This window comes from Diachasma alloeum, unplaced genomic scaffold, assembly GCF_001412515.2.
Source record: "Diachasma alloeum isolate Michigan unplaced genomic scaffold, Dall2.0 Dall_scaffold_00195, whole genome shotgun sequence".
In the NCBI taxonomy this organism is placed as follows: domain Eukaryota; kingdom Metazoa; phylum Arthropoda; class Insecta; order Hymenoptera; family Braconidae; genus Diachasma; species Diachasma alloeum.
In genome coordinates, this window is record NW_021680360.1 from 1,123,723 (window position 1) to 1,143,820 (window position 20,098).

The window sequence follows — 20,098 nt, forward strand, 5'->3', positions numbered from 1 at the left end:
ACTGTCAATTATTCAGTTAATAGTCAACTGAAAAAAATGTTAATTAACAATTATTATATTGTTTTTCAAATTTCAATGAAGATAAGTAAATCTTAATTATTGTGAGGTGCGACTTCTCATAATATTACTAAATTAATGATGGATGCCGATCGATGGAATATAATTTGCTGTTTATGTTGTTTTGTGACGTTTTTTCCGAGGATCATTCATTATGGAGATAATTAGCAATTAGTACAACCGGAGAAACAGTTTATATTAATTAAATCAATCGGTTTCATTGACTAGATCGTTATGAAGCTTTTATTCAATCTTTAGTAAGGTTATTTTTTATTCGCATAAAATGAATAAAATATAAATAGGTTCGAGAGGAAAAAATAGTTCTGCAGAATAATTATATACTCCCCTGAGGAGATCTTTTATCGTGTTGAATAATTTACTTGTGGACAAAGGAGGAAATTTTTAATGGATGTAATTGAGTGATCGATTTTGAGAGAAAAGCAAAAACATTTCAAATCCCATGAAATTCCAAATTTTTCAGCAGGAAGAAGACAAGAGTTCCCCAATCTACTTGAATTTGCAATCAAAATGTGAATATTTAAAACTAAATTACGCTGAATTTTCAATTAATGGAGAATTGTAGAATATATTTACCTGATTTTTGTCAGTTTTCATGGAATAACAAAACCAAAATTTCCAATTTCCTTTTATTTTTTCCCAAAATTTTCAATTTTCAATGACAAAATGTCGTAAAATTTCAGTGAAACTATCACATGATGAAAATTTCCAAAGTTTACTGTCAATTATTCAGTTAATAGTCAACTGAAAAAAATGTTAATTAACAATTATTATATTGTTTTTCAAATTTCAATGAAGATAAGTAAATCTTAATTATTGTGAGGTGCGACTTCTCATAATATTACTAAATTAATGATGGATGCCGATCGATGGAATATAATTTGCTGTTTATGTTGTTTTGTGACGTTTTTTCCGAGGATCATTCATTATGGAGATAATTAGCAATTAGTACAACCGGAGAAACAGTTTATATTAATTAAATCAATCGGTTTCGTTGACTAGATCGTTATGAAGCTTTTATTCAATCTTTAGTAAGGTTATTTTTTATTCGCATAAAATGAATAAAATATAAATAGGTTCGAGAGGAAAAAATAGTTCTGCAGAATAATTATATACTCCCCTGAGGAGATCTTTTATCGTTCTGAATAATTTACTTGTGGACAAAGGAGGAAATTTTTAATGGATGTAATTGAGTGATCGATTTTGAGAGAAAAGCAAAAACATTTCAAATCCCATGAAATTCCAAATTTTTTAGCAGGAAGAAGACAAGAGTTCCCCAATCTACTTGAATTTGCAATCAAAATGTGAATATTTAAAACTAAATTACGCTGAATTTTCAATTAATGGAGAATTGTAGAATATATTTACCTGATTTTTGTCAGTTTTCATGGAATAACAAAACCAAAATTTCCAATTTCCTTTTATTTTTTCTCAAAATTTTCAATTTTCAATGACAAAATGTCGTAAAATTTCAGTGAAACTATCACATGATGAAAATTTCCAAAGTTTACTGGAAATTTTCAACTTAAAATTCTCCCACATTTTATTCCGCAAATATCGTAAAAACTGTCAATGAAAAAAGTCAGAATACAAATTTTTGTAAAAAATGTAATTTTCAGAAAAAAAATTCTGACACTTTTCGATGAACCCGATGAAAACCGAGCATTATCGTACACGGAGACAAATGTTCAGTAAAAATAACGGAACTCACAGTTCGCTCACCGATTACGGAATCGACTCAGAAAATTTAAGTGACGATATCGTAATTTTTCACAGGAGATTGAGGTAAAAATTACGGAAGGCTCTGGAAAAATTCCGTGATCTTAGGCTAAAATTTCGTGTCAGAGTTTCTCAAAATTTCCTACCACCACATTGCGCTCCGGAATCAGTGATAAAATACGTAATTTTTATTGAACACTTCTCTCCGTGTAACCCATCGATTTATTCAACTCCGCATTAAGATTTAAATTCCCACCTCCCTAAATCCCAAAAAGTTTATATCAACTGAATTCTCCAAAGTGGATATTTATTATTCGATCCACCCCTCCCAATAAATCCATTTCGATTCAGTGACAAAACAAAAGCGAAACAAAGAGCAAAGAATGAAGAATAATGGACTAAAGATTTCCTTTTTTCCCTCTTTTATTCTCCACAATTTACCCCATGCCGCCCTCTCAACCCTCCCACCCCCCACCCCCCGTGTTTTGGAGCAGTTCGGTACTACGTGATTCAAATCTAGATCCGATCCCATCTAAGCTTTTCCATCGCCGCTGTTACGAGTCATGAAGACCATCCTCACAACTACTACCACCCCACTATTCAACGGTAACCGCACCTTAGCGGGTGTATATCTGGCAAGCCCCTCCTTTGGCCTATGTTATCGAGCCCCCGAGCCAAATCCCAGGGCCAAACGGTAATTCGGACACTGCCAGCGGGGGTTTCACAGACTAGAAATCACGGGGTTGAAGTGGCGAACCTCTTGGTTTCTAGCTTCCTTATTCATTCCTGGCCTCTGGCCCCTCGCGATTTTCTTGGTCATGTCTTTGAGGTACGTGGCATGATTCATCGTTTGAGGGAGGCATGTTCAGACACTGGGGGCTTGTAAAGGGTAATGGTTATTGAGATTTTTGATTAAAGGAACCCGAGTTTTGGCTTTTGGCAAAAGGGAAACGAGTTGAGTCATTGACTACAACATTTTTGTTAATTACTTGGATGGAAAAATACACCATCAATTTCGTGATTTGATCAATCGTTGAATATAACCGCCTAAATTAAAATGTTTAATACCTTTGTTATGACAATTTTTTTCAGCCGCAAACCAGATCGTCTGAAATTTTTCCTTGAAATCGCTCATTTTTTAGATGATTTCAATCACTATTTTTGTTCACTTAAAAAAAAATCAATGAGCGGTATAAATACATATATTGTGGTTGCATAATCGAAATTAATTCAATCACGACGAGTGAGATATTTAATTCAATTACATCATTACAAAACTCCGAGCTCTCCGTATTTCTTGACGAATCAAAATAAATCGAACTGCACTTTCCACTTTCCAATTAAAATATTCCGAAACGTTCCCCACATAATAATTATTATTAAACATCAAATAAAGAATGAACAGAGACCAGAAAATTGCCTCCAAAATAACACTTTCGTCGTCGTCAATCGTGTTCTGGCTTCACCATTCACATTTTTATTTTCTCAAGACCGAAATTGAATTTTCCGGACTCAATTGCTCGTTTCACCTTGACAGTAATCGATAAATCAAACTCCAACTCCAGAAAAGTGTTTTCCCTCGTATTATTTTTTTTCCTCCTCCTGTCCTTCCAATCCCCTGTAACTGGGGAGAAAAAAAAATTGCAGAAACGACAGTTGGATATTTGGAGAATTTTTAAAACTGCTAAAAGCAGCTTTTGCGAAACTTTTCCAACGTAAACCATAACTTCTCCCTCTTTGCTCTCATTTTCGGGAGCTTCTTCCCATCCTATTACCATCGTATTTTATTTCACTTTATCTTTTCCTTCGGTAATCAAGGGACGTCACTCGTGTGAACTTGAAGCGTCTGGTGAAAAAATAAATGGGGTAAAAAGAACTTCAATTCATTTTTATATGCAAACTCTTGGAGTCAGAAAGAATAAGATATCACGCTAAGAGTCCAATTTTTTCATTTACCTACTTCTTCCGCTGTTCATGTCCTGCACCCTCTTTCATCCATTTTTTTCTCTATTCATGAAAAAATTTAAGCCCTCGTCCCCACCCAATTTTTCAGCTCTTATCAACCCCACCCATGAGTCATTCATGTCACTGAGGGAAATAAAGATTTTGTGAGAGAAAAAAAACTTGCTACCTCCCTCTGAAGATTGAGGCACATCAGAACATTCTTGTGAGAAAAATGAATAGTTTTCTAGAGAACTCATTCAAATTTGTCGCAATCAACTATTAAGATTGTTCATCATTGAGATTTGTCCATAAAAATGATTCCATTTTCCTTAATATTTTAAGTTTTTTACGCAGCCCACGGAGGAGAAGAAGGTGACATAAATGGACTTGATCCTAGAAAAAACTTTTTTTTAGTGATGTCTGTGGCATATCCATCCAATTTTATAATTCATATTCTAGTTTTTCATAGTTTGGTACGCTTTGGAAGAAGTGTTTTTTTATTCATTTCTCCACCGAAATGAGAATTTTTTTTAATCAAGTATTTTTATGAAAATGGTTTTGAAGAGAACCTGTAAACACTGGTAGAAAAACTTGAAATTTTGTTAACTGCATGAACTTCTTTCACTGATTATGTCTTCCACCCTCTTTCAGCCATTTTTTTCACTGTTCATGAAAAAATTTAAGCCCTCGTCCCCACCCAATTTTTCAGCTCTTATCAATTCCACCCATGGGTCATTCATGTCACTGAGAGAAAGAAAGATTTTGTGAGGGAAAAAAAAACTTGCTACCTCCCTCTGAAGATTGAGGCACATCAGAACATTCTTGTGACATAAATGGATAGTTTTCTAGAGAACTCATTCGAATTTGTCACAATCAACGATCGAAATTGTGAACGTTTATTTAGTTGACAAGCTTTTTGCATGCTGATCATTGATCATTGATTGTAAAATACTCAAATGAATTATTCGGAGACTTGTTCACACACTGAGAGAAAAAATTATAAGTTTTTAATTGACGTAAAACACGAATAGTCAGCACTGAAATGGCGTAAATTTTCATGATTTCTGATCGAATTATTTGAACATCAATGGAATGCAGAATTTTTCACTAACGAGATTTTCTGCCATTCAAATGGAAGTGTCACTTGATTAAAATTAGCACAAGTTGACACTGAAAATTCAGACCAACATTTTCAACAATTGGAAACTGTAAATTTCAGTTTAATTATTCTGGGAAAATGAATGAAAAATCAGAAAAATTCAGAGAAATCTCTTCTTAAATTCCAGAGTACTCTGGATATTCAAGTGAATTTGACTGTGAATATTCATTTTCACTCTTCCTGTCGCTAAAAAATTGGGACTTTACTTCAGTTTTCAGAGGAACTCAAAATTCCATTGATTTTTTCCCCTAAAATCGAATTTAAAATCTTTCTCCAGAAAATTCAGCTGAACTTTGTGTAACAATGTAAAACACGAATTCATAAGAAATTCCATTGTGACGCCCGTAGCTCAAAAATTGGAGGCCCTGGACTATTTTCAACATTTTAAGCGTGTGCGAAGCAAACGAACAATAGACAATTAATTTTTTTGCACTAATTATTCGTTTTTAAACCTATATAATCGATCTTCAATGCATGAGAAATCTCACCCCAACCGCCCGCAACTTTCAAAACTCATAGTAGTCTCCCCTTAAATCGAATTCAAAATCTTTTCCCAGAAAATTCAGCCAATTTTTTTAACAATGTAAAACACGAATTCGTAAGGAATTCCATTGTGACGCACGACTACATTTTATCCCGTAATTTTTCCCGGCATCTTCAGGACAATTTCCATCACACATCTTTCTCCGTCTGCATAAACGAAAGTAAAAGCAATATTTTCTTATTTCCCTCTCCACCTGTTCCTCCTTCCCGCATATCTCCGTTTATATCCACCCCCGCAAACCGAAGAAGAAAAGTGTACTTTTCTCGTTGTCGAAAAAAAAACTCTGTAGCTCAAAAATTGGAGGACCTGGACCTATTTTCAACATTTTAAGCGTGTGCGAAGCAAACGAACAATAGACAATTAATTTTTTTGCACTAATTATTCGTTTTTAAACCTATATAATCGATCTTCAATGCATGAGAAATCTCACCCCAACCGCCCGCAACTTTCAAAACTCATAGTAGTCTCCCCTTAAATCGAATTCAAAATCTTTTCCCAGAAAATTCAGCCAATTTTTTTAACAATGTAAAACACGAATTCGGAAGGAATTCTATTGTGACGCACGACTACATTTTATCCCGTAATTTTTCCCGGCATCTTCAGGACAATTTCCATCACACACCTTTCTCCGTCTGCATAAACGAAAGTAAAAGCAATATTTTCTTATTTCCCTCTCCACCTGTTCCTCCTTCCCGCATATCTCCGTTTATATCCACCCCCGCAAACCGAAGAAGAAAAGTGTACTTTTCTCGTTCGTTTTATCTCGACTTCCGGAGAAAATCGGAGGCTTGTGTCGCCCGGGGTCGCGTCCTAGCGTGGCAAGACCACTAGACACTACTGTACCCGAAAATAAAGTGGTGGGAGAGGGTGATGTCAAAAGCCCCGGAGCGAGTCGATGGAACATCGCGACTTCGCATCGTCAACCCCTCGACTATCCGACAGAGTGCGGAGAGCATCTGGCAAGCGACCGTGTGCATGTTTTTTTGCGCGATACTATAGAAAAATGGTCGATGAAAAACGAGTTTTTTTGTTTGGCGAACGGGTCGACAGGTTTGAGATTAAAATAGTAACGGTTTATCAGAATTGTTTGCAATTATCCGGGAATAATTTTTTGGAGATTACATGAGTTGATGAAAAAAATACGCTTTGATGGAGGGCAATGGGATATCCTTTGAAGTAAAATATTCCGCAGAGTGGATGTAGATTGGAAAAAAAATTGCGGAGTAATATGATTTTTGATGAGTTTTGTGTTTGAATGTCTTTGGAGTGAAGATCGTTAGGGGAATTTGGACAGAGGAAATTTCTTGCAGGAATTTCTAGCTGAATTCTAGCGAAGAATGATGTGACTTGATTGAGATCACAATTCAGGATGTGGATCATGAGATAGATAGTTGGAAAATCCGAGGGGTCTGTAACTAAGATTCTGAGTGATACAATGATTTCCAAATGGAATCGACTTTTAAAATGATTTCCATGTTTACTGATTTCAGTGATTTCCAACAATTTTATTTGTGCATTCCCATTGTTTCCGTTGATTTCCAATAATTTTCTTTGTTGAGTTGGAAAAAGACCTTAATCCACGGTGCACAGGGTAGAATTTTTCTTTAGGTTTCATTGACTGTCAATGATTACCAAAGGTTGGAAATTACGATTTACCAATTGGGAATCGCGCAATTTCCATGATTTCTAAACGATTACATCGGCAAGTGACAGCGCGATTCGCAAAGTTCCTAGTCCCTTGGGAAAATCAGTAAATCATACTAAATCATTGTCGAATCGCGACGTTTCGCTTGTAATTCAAGCTTCCTCAGGCTCTGGAAACCAATCGATCATGACCAATAACTAAAATAATAATGTAAATAATAACATGGCCCACCGGAACTTGATTAACTAGTAAGATAACAATACTAATTCCGTAAAATCACACGAACGAAACAAATAAATAATTAAAATAATTAATTATTTTGTTTTGTTTTTGTCAATTGTAGTGGTTTTCAGCCGATTGACTAGAGTTCTGTCGACATATTGAAGTCAACAATATGGTTTTGTCGTGATTGAATGGATTTATATTAATTATTTTAATTATCAGTAGAATTAATTCTTAATTTCCTACAATTAAACCATTTTCATTGAAATACCTATGTAAATTTCAATTTTTTAGAATCACAGAAGAGAATTTAATACTTTCTCATAAACTTCTCAGTTTTGAGATATTTAAGAAATACTCTGGATCAGCGATGGCCATCAATATCAATTCCTTCAATATTAAGAGGATTTTTCCCACTTACATACATCAAAGTTTAAATATGCTAGTAGAAATTATAAAATAGTAAAATAATTTATAACCTAAATTTGCAATTGATAACGAATTAAATATTAAAAAATATAGAATTATAAATTTTCTATCAAGTAGATAATACTTAATTTCTTGTAAGGGACTTCCGATTATCCAAATAATCGCCAATCTTCCTACTTCATTTACTGATTCATGGATAACTCAAAATTTGACTATTTAAATTGATGACTACTTCAATAATTAAAATTTAAAAGTGATACTAACTAATTGACTACTTAATAATTTAGCAGCAATTATAGTTGATGGATATGGCTATCCCTGCTCTGGATGAAAAATTCTGTATCCCAATTTATTTATAAACTTTCTTTGAATCAAATAAATGGTTCATACGAAAGCTTTGATTCAAATTTAATCTTGAATTTTATTCACGTTTCCATTCACATCAAACTGACTTTTTTAAAAAATACTACGGATCTTCTTTTCATTCAAATAAAAACTTCATCAGTTATCAATCAAATCGTGGTTTTAAACGGCGAAGAGAATTTATTTATCAACGTTTAATAATCCTTTAATTAGACCAAATCAATCGTTCTATTCTTTTATGAATTCTTCATTTCCCTCAATGAAAACACTTCATTAAAATACCTATAAAAATTAATAGTTCCCAACAAAAACGTTGTTGAAATGATTAAAAAAATTGTTTAATCAATTTTTCTCAACAAAACTTTTAATTCATGCAAATGCGCCATTTGTCTGGCCGAATAATCACTGCCTCATTTATCTCTTCACCTCATAGAATTGAAAAGAGTCTGCCCCACCTCGAACCCCCCTCCGAAGCCCAATAACTACAATTTCATCCCCTCAGTATCACGAACCAATTCCCCTGGCCTGCAGCACTTTTTCCTAAAAAACTGGGTAAAGCCAGTAAATCAAATCAAAGCCCGGCGTATCACTCACCGAAAAGTCCCTTCTTTTTTCGTATCGAAACGGACAATATCGAGTGAAGAGTCACTGTAAACATGACAGACGATCTATATCCCTCTCCGTTTCGAGCGGACAATCCCCCTCCCCCCAGCCAGTTTTACTATGAATGCACAAGTGCATGTGCCTCACATGCGGCAACGGTGAACTTGTCAAATCCCATGTCAAATATTCAGAATTCTGCTCGTCTCCTCCTGCGTATGAATTTCACCCTCGACACCCGGGGATCGAGGCGAGATCTGATGGAGGCACGAGTGGATGTGCGATACCGCATGTACAGGGTGTCCTAAAACTCGAGGAAAATGTTCTGAGGGTACCTCGGGGGATTTGGAGACGAGAGGTCTTTTCGAAAAAAACGAAATTCCTTGAAATTTCAGCGATAATTAAATTCGATAAAAATTTCCAAAAACGTACCGGAAAATTCAGACAACATTTTTTAACAGTGTAACTAACTTTGGCCTTAGGAGTTCAAATATTCCACACGTCATGATGAAAAGTAGGGTTCGTCACTCGTGGGAAAAGTGTTCTTAAACCTTTGGGACACCTTCCACAGGTCAATAAACACTTTTTCATTGCTCAAGCCCAAAAAGGGCTCTTTTACCGACGGTAGTTAAGCATGAGAAGTAGGTCTTTTTACCGTTGAGCAGTATAAAAGTGAGAAATGCACTACTTAGGAGTGAAAAAGTGAGAATTGCACTCCTTAGGACTGAAAAACGTGTGGCGCCACCCCAGCGTTAATGTACCAAAATATAAAACTACATATAAAAACTGATAAATTCAGCCAGTGAATCCCCTTCATTATCTTCAAAATTGTTAAATTTTAAATTTGAAAATACACCTGAAAATTAAAATGAAAAATAAATTATTAAAAAATCTTAATTTTGATAATAATAATATTAGAAATATCATTTCATAGAAAATTTTTTATTGAAACTCTGAAATAAACTACAACGTAAACGCAAGAATAATACTCATAGTTTAAATAATAAAATCTAACAAAACAATCAGTTATGCCCATCTATCTCAACTAAGATCTCGAGATTCACTTATTTTCCTTATTTTCTTTATCAAATACTTTAAAATTTGAGCAATTGTAAAAATTGAGATTGATATTTGGATGGGAACGTAGAAGTTGATTCAACTGTAGATTTGGAGCAGGATCTGGTGAGACATCATGAAGTGGAATTGGTGAGATGTCGTTGATCACAGGTTGGGGAATACGATTACAGAGAGATGATGGTGATTTGTTGGCTTCTCTTGGAGTTGTTGTTCCCCGGCTGTGGCGGGGAAATTTAAATGCATTTGATTTTTTTTTTCTTTTGCAATTTGTTTTTTCTTCAGTGGGGGGGGCTCCGCCCCCCCCACCCCCCCCCGCCGGGGGCTGCGCCCCCTGGACCCCGCTCCACGCCCCCACTCCCAACCCCCACGGGCTTTTCGCAATAAAAAATAGTATACGTGCTTCGGCGTCGAGTGCTGANGTTTTTTCTTCAGTGGGGGGGGGGCCGCCTTCGGCGGCCTCGTCTCCGACTCACGTGCCTCGTGCGCCTGTACTCCACCAGCGTTGAATTCAGCACTTCTCCGCCTTAGCACGTAATATACTATTACGAACTCGTATCGAAATAGACTATTTTAGATAATTGAATGATAGAGATAAAGAACATAATTAGATATGACAACTGAAAAAATAATTGCTTAAATGAATTCAATTGTGATTTAAAATATTCTTCCCATTGCCATCTAGACCGAGTGCGATCATGAGATTGATTGCATCACCTGCTATTGAAAAAATTTATTTTGAAACCAATGTTCAGGTAATGTTAGGGTGATGTTGGCTATCAACGTTGGGGCAATGTTGGCTACCAACGTTGAGACAATGTTGCATGAAAAGACATTTTCGCCTCAACAGTGTACTCTCAAGATATTTCCCTTGATTTCGAGACACCCCTTACATGGAACTACGTCACGAGATTGGCAGATCCCTGACGATGATGGTGAGAGCCAGGCCATGAGGCTGCAGTTGATCCTCGGTTGCATCTAAGTTTCATTTTTTTTTCTGTTGAGCTTCAGTTAACTTCGACGCAATTTCTTTATTTTCCGACTTCTGAGCAGTCCAACTCGTTGTTATTCCATGGGAAATCGATATGGGAGTCCTCATACATACCTGAATAAAATAACGATGATTCAAGAAATAAAGAAAGTTGGGTAAATTAGATTCCTCCGACCTCGAGTTGTGTGCAAATGAGAGTGGCGAATAAAAGCGAATGACGGATAAGAAAGGGGAGTTATACGTGAGATGGGATGATAAGGTCACGTGTTGAGACAGTGGTAAATAGCGGTCTCAATGGGAATAATGAAGGGTTCGAAATTATGAGAAGGGAAAATCGAATGTTCCCTTTCTATTTTAATTGAATTTTTTTGAAAACTGAGAAAGTGATGGGAATGACGCTTGCTTTCAAAATTGATTTTTCGTCGGAATCCACGACGAATAAGTTGAGCAGATATAAACAAAGTTGGAAACCGAACGACTGTAGCTTCAATGAGAAATCGGTTTCATAATTTTTCATTTATTAGAAATAAGCGAATTCGTTTCGTACTGAACGCACAATACGCTTGGCAACAAAAGGGGCTCGTCCGTAAGGGGGTAATTGAAATCTTAATATGATGTTAGGGATTCACTTCGCAGTTTGAAAGAATCCAATATCTTAAGGAACTTTGTGGTGAATATTTTACTATTCATTTCCTTTTATTTGCAAAATTCGATATTATCGACAAGGGAATGAGAATGAAATCGCATTCGAGAATGTTTTAATATTCGGGGGAGCTCGTAATCTCTGTGAGCGAATCTGCCAATTCTGTGTGTGTGAAAAATTGTCTCAACATTTTAAAAGTTTTGTTCGATTTTTTATCGGAAAGTATAGTCCAAAAGGAGAAGAATGACAAAAAATACACTCAGAATAACAAAAAATTTGAACCCGTAGATTTCGTGGGAAAGTTTCTCAACGTTTCGAAAAAAATATTATTTTTCATGTATGGATTTTGGAAAACACAAAATGGAAAACACAAAAAGAAAATTTGAAACGATCATTTCGGGTCGTTTCCAACTCTTCTCTGTTTTTTAAATTTTTTCATCGGAAAATTTAGAAAATTTTACAACAAAAACATATTTTTATTTGTGGTTTTCTCACAATCTCAGAGGTAAAATGCAGAGAAAAACAAAGTTTTGTCCTCCCAAAAAAATTGTTTTTCATAAATATCTCGAAATCTAAAGGGAATAGAGAATTTTTTGTATAAATCTTTTTTGTAGAGCAGAAGGAGATCTACAAAAAAGCTGTTATAAAATTTTTTTCATCTACCGTATATTCAGAGATATTCATTGAAAAATCATCTCCAGATTTAATTGCCAATTATTTTTTACAATATCTCAGGATTGAAGCGAGTGAATTCTTAAATGAACTTAGGGACAAAACATTTCTTGATAAACTTCCTCCATAAAAGATATTTTTATACTGAAACGGCACCGTCTTGTATGAATGATCCGCCTCTTGAGTTAAATATTTCATTGTTGTTGAAAGCACAGCATGAAAGCAGAGCAATTGTTCATGTTTATGATTTTCAAATTTGAACCGAACAATTATTTTCTTGGTAATTTTCAACTAATATTTTGTTAATTTGTTAATTTGTTAATTTGTCAATCAGAACGTGAGCTACAATAAAAATTGTCCTCAAAAGTTGGGTTAAAATGATTCTACACAGGCCAAATCGTCCAGATTTCATGTTCCCTACATTAGCTTTATACGACCTGTTTCCACTTCGTTGACTTAAAAATCCCAAAATGGTCAATACGACCTTTATCCATTTACCACGCAATGTCAATATCAGCAAATCTTTTTACGAGCAGATTGATTCCTACAGCCGCACTAAAAGCTGGAGATGAAGGTTCAAGATTACTTACATAATTTTTACCAGAACTTGAGCAAAAAGCAAAATGGAATGCTGTAGAAGAACCCTGACAGAATTCAATTTATTCAATCGACTTTCCATTTGAAGCTGTGATAACATACAAAACATCATTCACTCCCTCATCAAAATTTCATTTAATCCTGTGACTTATGATCCCTGGGATGCAGCCGAACATCGGGCACTGATATTTTCCCCATAAAAAATCCATTCCTCTTCTGTTCCAGCATTCGATGCTTATTTTATTGGCTGTGCTCAGTGTCATTACCCTTTTTATTCATTTGATGGGAGAGGGGAAAAAAACCATAGTGAAGATCGTAACGACCCAACGAAATGAAGGACATTTATAGCGATCGTAGCCCAGAACTGAGGGCTTTACGAGTCGTAAACCAAGGACACAGCCCTGCCATGGAACATCCGCGCTGTGTTTCAGCTGTGTATCGATCGTCCCTCCACGATGTGTGGGTAAATCGGAGGGTGAGGACAGGAAAAGAGGTGGCGAGGGGAAACTGGAGGGAAGGACTATGAAACACAGTGGCATGAGAAACACGCACCCTCTGGGATCTTCTACAACTGTGATCAAACTCGCAATCCTATTCCGCACGTTTAGTTTGCCTCCCGTGAATTTACCTCATTGTAACCACTTTAGGAGGCTTTAAACTTGACGGCTATTTCCTTTATACTCGACAATCCACTATTGTAATGTTGATACGAGGATTGTTGGGTGAGGGGATTAAAAAATTTTTGGGAGGAATGAGAGAGAGAGGGTGGAAAGAAATGGGTGTTACGGAAAATGAGGGGATTAGTTCTACACTGTTGAACATCTTGGTTGAAAGTTCTGATCCACTCATTGGAAATTTTCATCACACGAAGGGAAATCTGTGCTTGTTCAGGTGTCGTGAAGCTTCACATTTTAATTATTTTGTCAGGCCCAAGTGGAAAACGATTGGAGAAATTATTTTAGTTGATAAGGAACGCTACACTGAGAACAAAAATCATCTTTGCCAAATGTCCATTTGCTTCAGAGAAGTATTTATTGTTTCAATACCGTATTTCGCCAGTGGAGTCATGCCCAGGCAATCTTCATTAGGTTTCAACGATGTCAATTATGATGCTCCAGAAGATTATCATGTTAGTTATGACCTCGAGTGAACTCCCTCAATAATTATCAGCATTGAAAAATTAGTCGAAATTCTTTTCCCTGCAAAATAAGAAATTCAGGAAAAATGAAGAAATTAATAATGAATAAAATACTTAATCGTGTGCAACATAGACATCCTCCAGAGCAACATGATTGTTATAATTGAAATTTAAGGATAATCGGGTGAGGAGGAAATGTAGGGGGTGAACCGGGGGGGTTTCTATTGTTTTCCTGCAGAAAACCAATTTTTGTTTTTTTTAATCAATTTTTATGGAATATTAGAATGGAAATTTATACTTTCCATTGATTTTTCCATAAAATTCTGAATTGTCAATCACAAAATTCCTTGAAATTTCAATGGAACTATGATATCATAACAATTTCTAGAACGTAGTAATGAAAAATAATGAAAATTGAACTCTCCCACAACTCAATCAAACCCAGAGAAATGATTTAATTGAAACAAATGAATGGATTTATTCAGAGCACCTATTACGAAGCTTTCATTCGAATTTAAAAATACATCACGTCGAATAAATAGTTTCTTAAATATACACACACATTTGCATGATGCAAATCAAGACTTTAATAGTTAAAAATGGAATGACTGTCTAAACGGCGATAAGAATGAATTCATTAACAGGTAATAATCCTTTATTTCAATGAAATAAATTTTTGATTCATTTGATGCAAATAAATCATTCCTCGGAGTTCGATTGAGTAGTGCAGAGTAGAGCTCAATTTTAAGGTTATCTCGGGGGCACTTACGCTCGACTCTTATAGATCCTGAGCTCCTTTGCAAACATAGCCTGGCTAGCTCAGTACGGCAGAGCATGAGACTCTTAATCTCAGGGTCGTGGGTTCGAGCCCCACGTCGGGCGGTATTTTTTCTTTTTTTTAATCTTTTTTTTATACAATTATAATTGTTTTCTTTTAAAATGTGGAATTCCCGTCTCCTTGTGGTTGAAAAATTGGGACTTTACTTGAATTTTCAGATGAACTTGAAATTCCATTGATGTTTTAGCTTTAAATCAAATTCAAGGTATTTCTCCGGAAAATTCAATCAATTTTTTTTAACAGTGCACTGTTGAAAATTTTCGTCTGTATATTCCGTGCCAAATCCTAGAAATTTTTATCATGTTTAATTTCCGCTGAAATTTCAGGAAATAATGTCATTGAAAAATCAAATATTCCATTAATTTTCGGTTCAAATGCCCTGAAAATTATTAAAATACTTGACTTTTCTGTTGAAAATTCAGAAAAATCAGGAAAATTGAGGGAAAAATTGAAAATTCTTGTCATTTTGTTTCTGAATATTCACGTTCCATTGAAAATTCAATGAAGTTGTCAAATTTACATCTCACTCTTTCTAAAAACTCATGAATTTCGTTAAATTCTACCTAAAACTTGAAATTTCCTAACCATTTTTTCCCTAAATTCGATTCAATGCCACTCTCATGAGAATTACTATCATATTTTCCATGAAATTTCAAAAAATTTCTAACAGTCTGTAGGGATATTTCTGATGATCACAACAGAAATTCAATTTCTCTAAAAGATATTAAGTTTTCTTCTATCAAGTTGGATAATTCCCCCCAAATAAATCCATCCACTCCATCAAATACTCTCACGTGGGACATACAGTTTCTCGATTGAGAAAATTTTTTCTCTCAGTATCCTGCAGTGTCCCCATCCCAAATTAAGGAACTTCCACAGTAAATTTTGGGCCTATGGAGTGGGTGAAAATATCAAAGGTTCCGACACGCTGCTGCATCCTTTGAAAAAAAAATAATGAAATTGCGAGAAGTTCATGGGTGGATTGAAATTTCGTCGGTTAGGTTTCTTTATACTTATTATTCATGAGTAATCAATTCCAAATAATTTTTTTTTCAAAATAATGTTTATCCGAATTTTTTAACAAATAAAAATTTTCATGAGAGATTTGACAACCACGCATTTTTGTTTAACGCAGTTGGTATTCTTGTCTCCCGATAAAATCCTATACTGTACTATAGAATCTAGTACATGCTTTCGCTGAGTTCACACGATGGCCTCCGTCGCGCGCGNTTAACAAATAAAAATTTTCATGAGAGATTTGACAACCACGCATTTTTGTTTAACGCAGTTGGTATTCTTGTCTCCCGATAAAATCCTATACTGTACTATAGAATCTAGTACATGCTTTCGCTGAGTTCACACGATGGCCTCCGTCGCGCGCGCTCTAACCTCCCTCAACGTTGCCATGTTCAGCCATCAGTTTACTCTAACGTAACTAAAGTCCCAAACTATGCCATACATTTTCAATAATTACAAATCAGCAGCGAAGTAGTAAAGCGGTTCAAGTCAACTTATCTCTTAGTTGAGTTTTTGAAGAATATCTCCGAATCCGAAGGAGGTAACGAATTTTTCGTGATAACCTTTTTTCTAGAGCAAATTGAGTGCTACAAAAAAGGTCTTGACAAAAATTTAGCTATCTTTCTTAGATTCCGAGATATTCACTGAAAACTGGCCAATAGTCAAAATCGACTTAAACCGTTTTACGACTTCGCTACTGAAATAATCCCTGTAGTGACGGCTAATGAAATTGTGGGGATACGTTACTGAAATATATACGGTTCTATTCGTGAACCGTTTGGATTTTTATTCCATTGTCGATTATTTTTTTATGATTTTTGAAAAAGTGGTGCCATAAGACTCGGTGTTAATGACATATTTTTCATATTTTCTCCTCAGCAATCTACGTGGTTCAACGTTTTGAGACTTCGGGAGGATATTTGTAATCATTCAAAGAATATATTCTCAAAATTTCAGCTCTGCAGTCCATTTCGTTCTGCTCCCATACACTTACTGCGGAAGTTCCTTAACTCCCTCCCCCAGAATCATCTCAATAACCCCACAACTGCATAATCCACCTCAGTATCTTCCTCTCCCAATTACCCCGAAAGAAACCGGAATAAATACCCCCCAGATTGCCACGAGTATAGCACACGACAACGATAAATGGGATGAAATCAATTCTCATTACCCAGGGAATAGTTTGGGAGCGAGCGAGGCAGAGCAACTCCATCCAGCGAGAGGTGAATTTTCAATCGTCTGGTAGTGATCGGTTGAAGAGGAATGGTTAGAGCCGAATGCATTACGGTTAACGACGCTCTGCTAAAAAACTATTCAAACAAAAATGAAATAACGAAGCTGACGTTTGCGCTGAAATAATCGAGTGGATTCCATGAACTTCAGCGAGGGTCTTGTGTACAAACATTAATCCCTCATTTTTTTACACAACTTTCTGGGGGAAAAAGTCCTTGGGACGGGGTGGGGGATGGCAGAGAGGCTTTTCGAAGTTGAGGATAATTACGACAGACTCAACGGGTTGTGAGCGCAGAGCGCTTACAAATTACCGTAGTATTTACTCCCCCTTTTCCTCATTTTTCCGGGGGATTTTTTTTTCTCCTCATTGTACTCATGACATCGGCATACGTAGAAACCGATGAGAGTGACTGCTCCGGAAATTAGCCGTCGGCCAGACCCACCCCAATTTGTTCCGATTTCGGTGCCAGGGACCAAAAATAATCAACAGCCGGAAATTCAGATTTTTCCGATTATCCCGTTGTTTTTCTCCCTCTGCTCAATTGTGGAGAATCGATTTACCTTAAAAATTGAGGGAGGTTGATGGAGTCCGACGGGGGAAGCGAGAGTTTGTGATGGGTAAGGTGATTAGAAGGTGGTGTGTGAGGGAGGTGGAGATAAAGGGCGAACGTTTGAGGAAATTTGAAATTGATAACGGCGTTCGCTCTTTGTTGGGTATTCAAATTTTTTCAATGGGGCATTTGTGGGGATTAATTTTTATGGTGAGCTCGTTTCCTGGGGATGAGGATCATGTTCATCACGTTGTTTATGAGATAGTGCTAGCTTTGATGAATCGAAAATGAGGGGTTTTCTGAGGGGGAGGAACACTGTTGGAATACAAAATTAATTTCATGGGTAATTGGGCACACTTTTGAAGGCTTTGGGCTGAATTCTCCCACACGGAGAAAAGTTCTCTAGAAATATTCATGTGCTAACCACCATAAATGAAACATAATCCGCATACTTGAAAAAATTCTCGTGTGGGACCAGAAAAATTGTGGTGCCCCCTGTAATTTTTCCGGTGTTGATCTTTAATTTTTTTGGTGCTACACAATAATTTTTTCAAGTGTGCAAATTGTAATGTTTATGATGCCAGTACATAAATTTTTATAAAAAATGTTCAGCTGAAAGAATTATCAGGAATTTTTATCACTTCCACTGAAATTTTCAGGAATTTCGTAATTGGAAATTAAAAACTTTATGGATGCATCAATGAAAGTGGACATTTCAGTTCATTTATTCCATGAAAAGTAGTAAAACGCAGGAAAATAGAGGTAAATCTGTTTGATTTTTCAATTAATTGAAGATTCAGTGTAATGTACTATTGAATATTCATATTTTGTTTAAAAATTCATGATTTCATATAAAACTTCGTGGGAACTGTTAATTCCAGTTTAATTATTCCGATAAAATTAATGAAAAATCAGAAAAATTCAGAGAAATCTCCTCTTGAATTCCAGATTCCTCTGAATTTTTAGAGAATTCCTTAAAAGTTTCTCGAATTCCGAGAATTTTAAAGAAATTCCTTCAAAATTCAAGTGAATTTGGCAGTGAATATTCATTCTTTACTTGATAATTCATGTAAATCGTGAAATTTCCGTCTTTCTGCCGCTAAAACATTAGGACTTTACTTGAATTTTTAGTGAAGTATGAAATTTCATCATTTTCCCCCCTAAATCAAATTTAATGTCACTGTTCTGAAAATTATCTCCAATTATTTTAAATATCATTTCCCCATAGGAATATATAATACTATAATCTAATTTCCCCATAGGCGTTTACAATTGTGAAACTCAACGACTTTAAAATTCTGTAATTCAGAGATTTTGTCACTAATTTCCAGTCACATCGCCACTAATTTTTAAGAATCTATCACCAAATTTCAGTGATAGAAATCACTGATAATTAGGGTTATTCTCGTCAAAGTCCACTATATCACCCCTAAATGCTGACAGTTTTTTGAAAATCGATGACATGTTCTTGAAAATCAAACCCTTTCTTCTCTGATTATTCAGATGTTTACAATTTTTCTGGATTTTCACGATTGAACAAAAATTTACAGCTTACATGTATTTCATGATCCAATTATTACAAACTCAACGGAATGCAAAACCCAACGACGAGATCAAACTGCAATAAATTTCCCCAACCTAAACAGAAAAAAAAACGAAAAAATGCCAATAATCCCCTAAATTCGCGACCCAACCCGCCCCGCAATTCCCGAAACTCCTCGCACCCCCGAAAGCGCATAATGCAATTCATCCAAATAAAATTCAAACTTCTCGCCGGCTCCCCCATCTCCCCGAATTCAAACATCCTCAAAACACCAACTCTCCATTCACAATCCCTCCAAAATTCCACCTTTCCCTCCACCAAATCCTCAATTCAAACTCCAACCCTGTCTCACTGCCGCCCTCTCCCACCCCACATGCAACGCGACACAAGAGTTTCATTCGCAATTAACGCAGGGTAATTGTTGTCGCGTATATTACAGGGTTGAAGCCTTCACAATTATCCCCTCCCCCTCCCCCTCATGAAAGCTGGTTTTCACCGTTTAGTTTCGCCGTGTTAAGGCGATACGAAGTCAGGAGAGAAGCATTACTGCATTCACCCGGGCATGAACGAAAATTCCTCTTGAACATCTCTGGCCTCTGCGTCCGGAAGCTCCTCCTCCCCTCCCCCCCCCCTCCACAGGCCGCCATTCACTCACCCCTCAACTGGGGATTATGCAAGTCAGTGGTGTGGCAGTTGTTGAATAAGANATGTGTCGGACAATGTCAGATTTCAGTGAAGGAGGAATTTTGGGATTGGGGGTGAGTGGGGGTGATGAGGGGGCTGTGCGCTTGGGAATTTGGAGGGGAATCTGTTCTTTTTGATGGATTGAGGAAAAGGAGAATTAAAAATTTTGGCNTTCACTCACCCCTCAACTGGGAATTATGCAAGTCAGTGGTGTGGCAGTTGTTGAATAAGAGAAAAGAGAGCAAAGAGAAAGGGTTGAAAGCAGGTGCGCATCTGCGGGGGTCTTCAGAACGCGTTAAAGTTTCCCTCATAAGGTTCTCGAAAATCTTCACTGCTTTGCTCGTTTCCTCTTCTCTTGTCTTGTCTCTTGAATACGTGCACAACGTGGAACGTACATCAACGAAAAGGGGGAGGGGG

The 20,098-nt window shown here is 36.2% G+C and overlaps 1 protein-coding gene and 1 non-coding gene across 2 annotated transcripts in view; both read left to right on the plus strand.

Moving 5' to 3' along the window:
• LOC107048591 (RNA pseudouridylate synthase domain-containing protein 2) overlaps positions 1-20,098 on the plus strand; it is a 222,949-nt gene that overhangs the window by 151,783 nt on the left and 51,068 nt on the right. The gene's annotated exons all lie outside the window — the stretch shown is intronic.
• Trnak-cuu lies at positions 14,624-14,697 on the plus strand. Its single transcript has one exon. It is a non-coding gene; the product is annotated as a tRNA-Lys (tRNA).